We start from the raw sequence: 11,922 nt of genomic DNA, 5'->3' as shown, positions 1-11,922 counted from the left end.
CATTTACTGTAGTTTTGAGACTGGGTCTACACTGGTGTGTGTTATATTTATGGTAGTTTAGGGACCATAGGTCCTGAGACTAGGTTGACTGGTGTGTGCTCTATTTACTATAATTAGGTGACGGGCTCCTCCCTGGTGAGTGTGAAATTTAATGTAGTTTAAAGACTGAATACACACTGGTGTGTGTTATATTTACTGTAGTTTAGAGACTGGATTTACACTGGTGTGTGTTATATTAAAAGTAGTTTAAGGACTGGATCACCACTGGTATGTGTTGTATTCACTGTATTTTATAGACTGGATCCTCACTCACGAGTGTTATATTTACTGTAGTTTAGAGACTGGGTCTACACTGGTGTGTGTTATATTTAAGGTAGTTTAGAGACTATCGTTAGTGAGAGTAGGTTGACTGGTGTGTGCTATATTTACTATAATGAAGTGACTGGGTCCTCACTGTTGATTGTTATATTTAACATGGTTTGGAGACTGAATACACACTGGTGTGTGTTATATTTACTGTAGTTTAGAGTCTGGGTCCTCACAGGTGTGTATTATATCCACTGTAGTTTAGAGACTGGGTCCTCACTGATGTGTATTATATTTAATGTGGTTTAGAGACTGAATACACTCCGGTGTGTGATATATTTACTGTAGTTCAGAGACTGGGTCCTCACTGGTGTGTGTTATATTTACTGTAGTTCAGAGACTAGAACCTCACTTCTGTGTCTTATATTCAGTGTAGTTTAGAAGCTGCACCCTCACTTGCGTGTGTTATATTCACTGTAGTTTAGAGACTGGATCCTCATTGGCGTGTGTTATATTCACTGTAGTTTAGGGACTGGATTCTCACTGGTGTGTTATATTCATTGTAGTCTAGAGGCTGGATCTTCACTGGTGAGTGTTATATTTACTGTAGTTTGGAGACTGGGCCCTCACTGGTGTGTGTTATATTCACTGTAGTTTGGGGACTGGATCCTCACTGGTGTGTGTTTTTATTTACTGAAGTTTAGAGAGTGGGTCAACACTTATGAGTGTTATATTTACTGTTGTTTAAAGACTGGATCCTCACTCGTGTGTGTTATATTTAATGTGGTACAGACTGAATACGTACTGTGTTATATTTATTGTGGTTGAGAGACTGAATACATACTGGGGAGTGTTATATTTATTGCAGTTTAGTGACTGGATCATCACTGGTATGTGTTATATTTAATGTGGTACAGACTGAATACACACTGGTGAGTGTTGTATTTACTGTAGTTTGGAGATTGGGTCTACACTGGTGTGTGTTATATTCACTGTAGTTTAGAGCCTGGGTCAACACTGGTGAATGAAATATTTACTGTAGTTTAGTGATTGGATCCTCACTGGTATGAGTTATATTTACTGTAGTTTAGCGACTGGGTCAACACTGGTGTGTTATATTTACTGTCTTTTAAAGACTGAATTCTTACTGGTGTGTGTTATATTTACTGTAGTTTAGTGACTGGGTTTACACAGGTGTGTGTTAAATGTAAGGTAATTTAGAGAGCATTGTTAGTGAGAGTAGGTTGACTGCTCTGTGCTATATTTAAAATAATTAAATGACTGGATCCTCACTGGTGAGTGTTATATTTAATTTGGTTTGTAGACTGAATACACATTGGTGTGTGTTATATTCACTGTAGCTTAGAGACTGGATCCTACTTGTGAGAGTTGTATTTAGTGTAGTTCAGAGACATGGTCAACACTGGTGAGTGTTATATTTACTGACATGTAAAGACTGGATCCTCACTGGTCAGTGTTATATTTAGTGTAGTTTAGTGACTGGATCCTCATCTGTGTGTGTTATATTTACTGTAGTTTAGAGACTGGATCAACACCGGTGTGTGTAATAATTAAGGTCGTTTAGACACCATAGTTAGTGAGAGTATGTTCACTGTTGTGTGCTACATTTATTATAATTAAGTGACTGGGTCCTCACTGGTGAGTGTTGTATTTAACGTGGTTTAGAGAGTGAATACACACTGGTGTGTGTTATATCTACTGTAGTTCAGAGACTGGGTCCTCACTGGTGAGTGTTATATTTACTGTAGTTTAGTGACTGAATCATCACTGGTGTGTGTTATATTTAGGTTAGTTTAGAAAGTGGATCCTCACTGGTGTGTGTTAGATTCACTGTAATTTAGAGACTGGATTCTCACTGGTGTGTGTTATATTCACTGTAGTTTACAAACTGGATCCTCACTGGTGTGAGTTATATACACTGTAGTTTAGAGACTGGATCCTCACTGGTGTGTGTTACATTTACTGTAGTTTAGAGACTGGGTCTACGCAGGTGTGTGTTATATTTAAGTTAGTTTAGAGACCATAGTTTGTGAGAGTAGGTTGTCTGGTGTGTGCTATATTTACTATAATTAAGTGACTGGGTCCTCACTGGTGAGTGTTATATTTAATGTAGTTTAGTGGCTTAATACACACTGGTGTGTGTTATATTTAAGGGAGTTTAGAGAAAGGATCCCCACTGGTGAGTGTTATATTTACTGTAGTTTAGAGACTGGATGCCCACTGGTTTGTGTTGTATTCACAGTATTTTATAAATTGGATTGTCACTGGTGTATTTTATATTTAGTGTAGGTCAGAAACTGGGACCTCACTAGTGTGTTATATTTACTGCAATTTAGAGACGGTGTCTAAACTGGTGTGTGTTACATTGACTATAGTTTATAGACTGGGTCAACACTGGTGTGTTATATTTACTGAATTTTAGAGACTAGGTTAACACTGGTGAGTGTTATATAAACCGTAGTAAGTGACTGGATACTCACTGGTGAGTATTATATTTACTGTAGGTTAGCAACTGCGTCCTCACTAGTGAATGTTATATTTACTGTAGTTTACAGACTGCGTCAGCACTGGTAAGAGTAATATTTACCGTCATTTAAAGACCCATTCCTCACTGGTGGGTGTTATATTTAACGTAATTTAGAGACTGGGTCCTCACTGGTGAACCTTATATTTACTGTAGTTCAGAGACTGGGTCCTCACTGGTGAGTGTTATATTTACTGCAGTTCATAGACTGGATCCACACTGGTGAGTGTTATATTTACTGTTCTGTCGAAGGGTCATGAGGACTCGAAACGTCAACTCTTTTCTTCTCCACCGATGCTGCCAGACCTGCTGAGTTTTTCCAGGTAATTCTGTTTTTGTTTTATATTTACTGTAGTTTGGTGACTGGATCTTTACTGCTGAGTGTTATATTTACTGTAGTTTAGAGACTGTGTCCTCATTGGTGAGTGTTATATTTACTGTAGTTTAGAGGCTGGATCCTCTCTGGTGAGTGTTATAATTACTGGAGTTTGGTGACTGGATCTCCACTGGTGAGTGTTATATTTACTGTAGTTCAGAGACTGGGTCAACACTGGTGAGTGTTATATTTACTGTTTATTAAAGACTGGATCCTCACTGGTGAGTGTTTTTCTACTGTTGTTTAGTGACTGGATCCTCACTGGTGAGTGTTATATTTACTGCAGTTTTGTGAATGGATCTTCACTGGTGAGTTATATTTACTGTAGTTTAGAGGCTGGATCCTCTCCGGTGAGTGTTATACTTATTGGAGTTTGGTGACTTGACCCTCGCTGGTGAGTGTTATATTTACTGTAGTTTAGTGACTTGGTGCTCACTTGTGAGTGTTATATTTACAGCAGTTTAGAGACTAGGTCAATACTGGTGAGTGTGATAATTACAGTAGCTTAGAGACCATAGTTAGAGTAGGTTGACTGGTGTGTGCTATGTTTACTATAATTCAGTGACTGGGTCCTCACTGGTGTGTTGTATTTACTGTAATTTAGAGACTGGGTCCTCACTGGTGTGTTATATTTACTGTAATTTAGAGACTGGGTCTAAACTGGTGTGTGCTACTTTGACTATAGTTTAGATACTGGGTCAACACTGATGTGTTATATTTACTGTATTTTAGAGACTGGGTCAACACCGGTGAGTGTTATATTTACTGTTTTGTAAAGATTGGATCCTCACTGGTGAGTGTTATATATAATGTAGTTTAGTGACTGGATACTCACTGCTGAGTGTTGTATTTACCGTAGTTTAGTGACTGCGTCTTCACTGCTGAGTGTTATATTTACTGTAGTTTAGAGACTGCTTCAACACCAGTAAGTGTTATATTTACCGTCGTTTAATGACTCGATCCTCACTGGCGTGTGTTATGTTTACTGCAGTTTAGGGACTGGTTCTCACTGGTGGGTGTTATATTTACTGTAGTTCAGAGACTGGGTCCTCACTGTTGAGTGTTATATTAATATAGTTCAGAGACGGGGTCAATACTGGTGAGTGTTATATTTATGGTAGTTTAGAGACCATTGTTAGTGAGAGTATGTTAACTGCTGTGTGCTATATTTAAAATAATTAAGTGACTGAGTCCTCACTGGTGAGTGTTACATTTAATTTGGTTCATAGACTGAATACACATTGGTGTGTGTTATATTCACTGTAGTTTAGAGACTGGATCCCCATTTGTGAGAGTTGTGTTTAATGTAGTTCAGAGACATGGTCAACACTGGTGAGTTATATTTACTGACATGTAAAGACTGGATCCTCACTGGTGAGTGTTATATTTACTGTAGTTTATTGACTGGATCCTCACTGGTGAGTGCTATATTTACTGCAGTTTAGTGACTGGGTCTTCGCAAGTGTGTGTTATATTTAAGTTAGTTTAGAGATCATAGTTAGTGAGTGTTGGTTGACTGGTGTGTGCTATATTTACTATAATTAAGTGACTGGGTCCTCACTGGTGAGTGTTATATTTAATGTAATTTAGAGACTGAATACACACTGGTGTGTGTTATATTTAAGACAGTTTAGAGACAGGACCCCCACTGGTGTGTGTTTTATTTACTGCAGTTTAGGGACTGGATGCACAGTTCTGTGTGTTATATTTAAATTAGTTTAGAGACTGGATGCCCACTGGTGTGTGTTGTATTCACTGTATCTTATAGACTGGATCCTCACTGGCGTGTGTTATGTTTACTGCAGTTTAGGGACTGGGTTCTCACTGGTGGGTGTTATATTTACTGTAGTTCAGAGACTGGGTCCTCACTGTTGAGTGTTATATTAATATAGTTCAGAGACGGGGTCAATACTGGTGAGTGTTATATTTATGGTAGTTTAGAGACCATTGTTAATGAGAGTATGTTAACTGCTGTGTGCTATATTTAAAATAATTAAGTGACTGAGTCCTCACTGGTGAGTGTTACATTTAATTTGGTTCATAGACTGAATACACATTGGTGTGTGTTATATTCACTGTAGTTTAGAGACTGGATCCCCATTTGTGAGAGTTGTGTTTAATGTAGTTCAGAGACATGGTCAACACTGGTGAGTTATATTTACTGACATGTAAAGACTGGATCCTCACTGGTGAGTGTTATATTTACTGTAGTTTATTGACTGGATCCTCACTGGTGAGTGCTATATTTACTGCAGTTTAGTGACTGGGTCTTCGCAAGTGTGTGTTATATTTAAGTTAGTTTAGAGATCATAGTTAGTGAGTGTTGGTTGACTGGTGTGTGCTATATTTACTATAATTAAGTGACTGGGTCCTCACTGGTGAGTGTTATATTTAATGTAATTTAGAGACTGAATACACACTGGTGTGTGTTATATTTAAGACAGTTTAGAGACAGGACCCCCACTGGTGTGTGTTTTATTTACTGCAGTTTAGGGACTGGATGCACAGTTCTGTGTGTTATATTTAAATTAGTTTAGAGACTGGATGCCCACTGGTGTGTGTTGTATTCACTGTATCTTATAGACTGGATCCTCACTGGTGTGTGTTATATTTAGTGTAGCTCAGAAACTGGGTCCTCAGTGATGTATTACATTTACTGCAATTTAGAAACTAAGTCTAAACTGGTGTGTGTCACATTGACTATAGTTTAGAGACTGGGTCAACACTGGTGTGTTATATTTAATAAATTTTAGAGACTGGGTCAACACTGGTGAATGTTATATTTACTGTAGTTTAGTGACTGCGTCCTCACTGGTGAGTGTTATATTTACTGTAGTTTAGAGACTGCGTCAGCACTGGTAAGTGTTATATTTACCGTCGTTTAAAGTCTCGATTCTCAATGGTGTGTGTTATGTTCACTGTAGTTTAGATACTGGATCCTCACTGGTGAGTGTTATACACTGTAGTTTAGAGAGTGGATCCTCACTGGTGTGTGCTACATTTACTGTAGTTTGATGACTGGATCCTCACTGGTGAGTGTTATATAAGCTGTAGTTCAGAGACTGGTTCCTCACAGGTGAGTGTTATATTTACTGTAGTTTAGTGAATCGGTCCTCACTTGTGAGTGGTATATTTACTGTAGTTTAGAGACTGGGTCAATACTGGTGAGTGTTATATTTACTGACATGTAAAGACTGGATCCTCACTGGTGAGTGTTATATTTACAGTAGTTTAGTGACTGGATCCTTGCTGGTGAGTTTTTATTTACTGTAGGCTAGTGACTGGAACTTCACTGGTGAGTGTTATATTTACTGTAGACCAGTGACTGGGTTATCACTTGTGAGTGTTATATTAACTATGGTTCAGAGACGGGGTCCTCACTGGTGCGTGCTATAGTTACTGTAGTTTAGTGACTGGATCCTCGCTGGTGAGTTTACATTTACTGTAGTTTAGTGACTGGAACTTCACTGGTGAGTATTATATTTACTGTAGATCAGTGACTGGATTCTCACTGGTGAGTGTTATATTTACTGTAGATCAGTGACTGGGTCCTCACTGTTGAGTGTTATATTTACTGTAGTTCAGAGATGGGGACAAAACTGGTGAATGTTATGTTTACTGTCATGTAAAGACTGGATCCCCACTGGTGTGTGTTACATTCACTGTAGATTAGAGACTGGATCCCCACTTGTGAGTGTTATATTTAATGTAGTTCAGGGAAATGGTCAACACTGGTGAGTGTTTTTACTGGCATGTAAAGACTGGATCCTCTCTGGTGAGTGTTATATTTTCTGTAGTTCAGAGACTTGTTCCTCACTGGTGAGTGTTATACTTACTGGTGTTTTGTGACTTGATCCTTACTGGTGACTGTTATATTTACTGTAGTTTAGTGACTGGGTCCTCACTTGTGAGCGGTATATTTACTGTAGTTTAGAGACTGGGTCAATACTGGTGAGTGTTATATTTACTGACATGTAAAGACTGGATGCTCACTGGTGAGTGTTATATTTACGGTAGTTTAGTGACTGGATCCTCGCTGGTGAGTGTTATATTTACTGTAGATCAGTGACTGGGTCCTCACTTGTGAGTGTTATATTTACTGTAGTTTCGTGACTGGATCCTCACTCGTGTGTGTTATATTTACTGTAGTTTAGAGACTGGATCAATTCTGTTGTGTGTGATAATTACAGTAGTTTAGAGACCATAGTTAGAGTAGGTTGAACTGGTGTGTGCTATGTTTACTATAATTCAGTGACTGGGTCCTCACTGGTGTGTTGTATTTATTGTAATTTAGAGACTGGGTCCTCACTGGTGAGTGTTATATTTACTGTAGTTTAGTGAATCGGTCCTCACTTGTGAGTGGTATATTTACTGTAGTTTAGAGACTGGGTCAATACTGGTGAGTGTTATATTTTCTGACATGTAAAGACTGGATCCTCACTGGTGAGTGTTAGATTTACAGTAGTTTAGTGACTGGATCCTCGCTGGTGAGTTTTTATTTACTGTAGTTTAGTGACTGGAACTTCACTGGTGAGTGTTATATTTACTGTAGATCAGTGACTGGGTTATCACTTGTGAGTGTAATATTAACTATGGTTCAGAGACGGGGTCCTCACTGGTGCGTGTTATATTTACTGTAGTTTAGTGACTGGATCCTTGCTGGTGAGTTTACATTTACTGTAGTTTAGTGACTGGAACTTCACTGGTGAGTATTATATTTACTGTAGATCAGTGACTGGGTCCTCACTGTTGAGTGTTATATTTACTGTAGTTCAGAGACGGGGTCAAAACTGGTGAATGTTATGTTTACTGTCATGTAAAGACTGGATCCTCACTGGTGTGTTATATTCACTGTAGATTAGAGACTGGATCCCCACTTGTGAGTGTTATATTTAATGTAGTTCAGGGAAATGGTCAACACTGGTGAGTGTTTTTACTGACATGTAAATACTGGATCCTCACTGGTGAGTGTGGTATTTACTGTAATTTAGTGACTGCGTCTTCACTGGTGAGTGTTATATTTACTGTAGTTTAGTGAATCGGTCCTCACTTGTGAGTGGTATATTTACTGTAGTTTAGAGACTGGGTCAGTACTGGTGAGTGTTATATTTACTGACATGTAAAGACTGGATCCTCACTGGTGAGTGTTATATTTACAGTAGTTTAGTGACTGGATCCTTGCTGGTGAGTTTTTATTTACTGTAGGCTAGTGACTGGAACTTCACTGGTGAGTATTATATTTACTGTAGACCAGTGACTGGGTTATCACTTGTGAGTGTTATATTAACTATGGTTCAGAGACGGGGTCCTCACTGGTGCGTGCTATAGTTACTGTAGTTTAGTGACTGGATCCTCGCTGGTGAGTTTACATTTACTGTAGTTTAGTGACTGGAACTTCACTGGTGAGTATTATATTTACTGTAGATCAGTGACTGGATTCTCACTGGTGAGTGTTATATTTACTGTAGATCAGTGACTGGGTCCTCACTGTTGAGTGTTATATTTACTGTAGTTCAGAGATGGGGTCAAAACTGGTGAATGTTATGTTTACTGTCATGTAAAGACTGGATCCCCACTGGTGTGTGTTACATTCACTGTAGATTAGAGACTGGATCCCCACTTGTGAGTGTTATATTTAATGTAGTTCAGGGAAATGGTCAACACTGGTGAGTGTTTTTACTGGCATGTAAAGACTGGATCCTCTCTGGTGAGTGTTATACTTACTGGTGTTTTGTGACTTGATCCTTACTGGTGACTGTTATATTTACTGTAGTTTAGTGACTGGGTCCTCACTTGTGAGCGGTATATTTACTGTAGTTTAGAGACTGGGTCAATACTGGTGAGTGTTATATTTACTGACATGTAAAGACTGGATGCTCACTGGTGAGTGTTATATTTACGGTAGTTTAGTGACTGGATCCTCGCTGGTGAGTGTTATATTTACTGTAGATCAGTGACTGGGTCCTCACTTGTGAGTGTTATATTTACTGTAGTTTCGTGACTGGATCCTCACTCGTGTGTGTTATATTTACTGTAGTTTAGAGACTGGATCAACACTGTTGTGTGTGATAATTACAGTAGTTTAGAGACCATAGTTAGAGTAGGTTGAACTGGTGTGTGCTATGTTTACTATAATTCAGTGACTGGGTCCTCACTGGTGTGTTGTATTTATTGTAATTTAGAGACTGGGTCCTCACTGGTGAGTGTTATATTTACTGTAGTTTAGTGAATCGGTCCTCACTTGTGAGTGGTATATTTACTGTAGTTTAGAGACTGGGTCAATACTGGTGAGTGTTATATTTTCTGACATGTAAAGACTGGATCCTCACTGGTGAGTGTTAGATTTACAGTAGTTTAGTGACTGGATCCTCGCTGGTGAGTTTTTATTTACTGTAGTTAAGTGACTGGAACTTCACTGGTGAGTGTTATATTTACTGTAGATCAGTGACTGGGTTATCACTTGTGAGTGTTATATTAACTATGGTTCAGAGACGGGGTCCTCACTGGTGCGTGTTATATTTACTGTAGTTTAGTGACTGGATCCTTGCTGGTGAGTTTACATTTACTGTAGTTTAGTGACTGGAACTTCACTGGTGAGTATTATATTTACTGTAGATCAGTGACTGGGTCCTCACTGTTGAGTGTTATATTTACTGTAGTTCAGAGACGGGGTCAAAACTGGTGAATGTTATGTTTACTGTCATGTAAAGACTGGATCCTCACTGGTGTGTTATATTCACTGTAGATTAGAGACTGGATCCCCACTTGTGAGTGTTATATTTAATGTAGTTCAGGGAAATGGTCAACACTGGTGAGTGTTTTTACTGACATGTAAATACTGGATCCTCACTGGTGAGTGTGGTATTTACTGTAATTTAGTGACTGCGTCTTCACTGGTGAGTGTTATATTTACTGTAGTTTAGTGAATCGGTCCTCACTTGTGAGTGGTATATTTACTGTAGTTTAGAGACTGGGTCAGTACTGGTGAGTGTTATATTTACTGACATGTAAAGACTGGATCCTCACTGGTGAGTGTTATATTTACAGTAGTTTAGTGACTGGATCCTTGCTGGTGAGTTTTTATTTACTGTAGGCTAGTGACTGGAACTTCACTGGTGAGTGTTATATTTACTGTAGACCAGTGACTGGGTTATCACTTGTGAGTGTTATATTAACTATGGTTCAGAGACGGGGTCCTCACTGGTGCGTGCTATAGTTACTGTAGTTTAGTGACTGGATCCTCGCTGGTGAGTTTACATTTACTGTAGTTTAGTGACTGGAACTTCACTGGTGAGTATTATATTTACTGTAGATCAGTGACTGGATTCTCACTGGTGAGTGTTATATTTACTGTAGATCAGTGACTGGGTCCTCACTGTTGAGTGTTATATTTACTGTAGTCAGAGATGGGGTCAAAACTGGTGAATATTATGTTTACTGTCATGTAAAGACTGGATCCCCACTGGTGTGTGTTACATTCACTGTAGATTAGAGACTGGATCCCCACTTGTGAGTGTTATATTTAATGTAGTTCAGGGAAATGGTCAACACTGGTGAGTGTTTTTACTGGCATGTAAAGACTGGATCCTCTCTGGTGAGTGTTATACTTACTGGTGTTTTGTGACTTGATCCTTACTGGTGACTGTTATATTTACTGTAGTTTAGTGACTGGGTCCTCACTTGTGAGCGGTATATTTACTGTAGTTTAGAGACTGGGTCAATACTGGTGAGTGTTATATTTACTGACATGTAAAGACTGGATGCTCACTGGTGAGTGTTATATTTACGGTAGTTTAGTGACTGGATCCTCGCTGGTGAGTGTTATATTTACTGTAGATCAGTGACTGGGTCCTCACTTGTGAGTGTTATATTTACTGTAGTTTCGTGACTGGATCCTCACTCGTGTGTGTTATATTTACTGTAGTTTAGAGACTGGATCAACACTGTTGTGTGTGATAATTACAGTAGTTTAGAGACCATAGTTAGAGTAGGTTGAACTGGTGTGTGCTATGTTTACTATAATTCAGTGACTGGGTCCTCACTGGTGTGTTGTATTTATTGTAATTTAGAGACTGGGTCCTCACTGGTGAGTGTTATATTTACTGTAGTTTAGTGAATCGGTCCTCACTTGTGAGTGGTATATTTACTATGGTTTAGAGACTGGGTCAAAACTGGTGAATGTTATGTTTACTGTCATGTAAAGACTGGATCCTCACTGGTGTGTTATATTCACTGTAGATTAGAGACTGGATCCCCACTTGTGAGTGTTATATTTAATGTAGTTCAGGGAAATGGTCAACACTGGTGAGTGTTTTTACTGACATGTAAATACTGGATCCTCACTGGTGAGTGTGGTATTTACTGTAATTTAGTGACTGCGTCTTCACTGGTGAGTGTTATATTTACTGTAGTTTAGTGAATCGGTCCTCACTTGTGAGTGGTATATTTACTGTAGTTTAGAGACTGGGTCAGTACTGGTGAGTGTTATATTTACTGACATGTAAAGACTGGATCCTCACTGGTGAGTGTTATATTTACAGTAGTTTAGTGACTGGATCCTTGCTGGTGAGTTTTTATTTACTGTAGGCTAGTGACTGGAACTTCACTGGTGAGTGTTATATTTACTGTAGACCAGTGACTGGGTTATCACTTGTGAGTGTTATATTAACTATGGTTCAGAGACGGGGTCCTCACT

This window comes from Carcharodon carcharias, chromosome 19, assembly GCF_017639515.1.
Source record: "Carcharodon carcharias isolate sCarCar2 chromosome 19, sCarCar2.pri, whole genome shotgun sequence".
NCBI lineage: Eukaryota > Metazoa > Chordata > Chondrichthyes > Lamniformes > Lamnidae > Carcharodon > Carcharodon carcharias.
The sequence above is the reverse complement of the archived record's forward strand: the minus strand, read 5'-3'. Positions refer to the sequence as shown.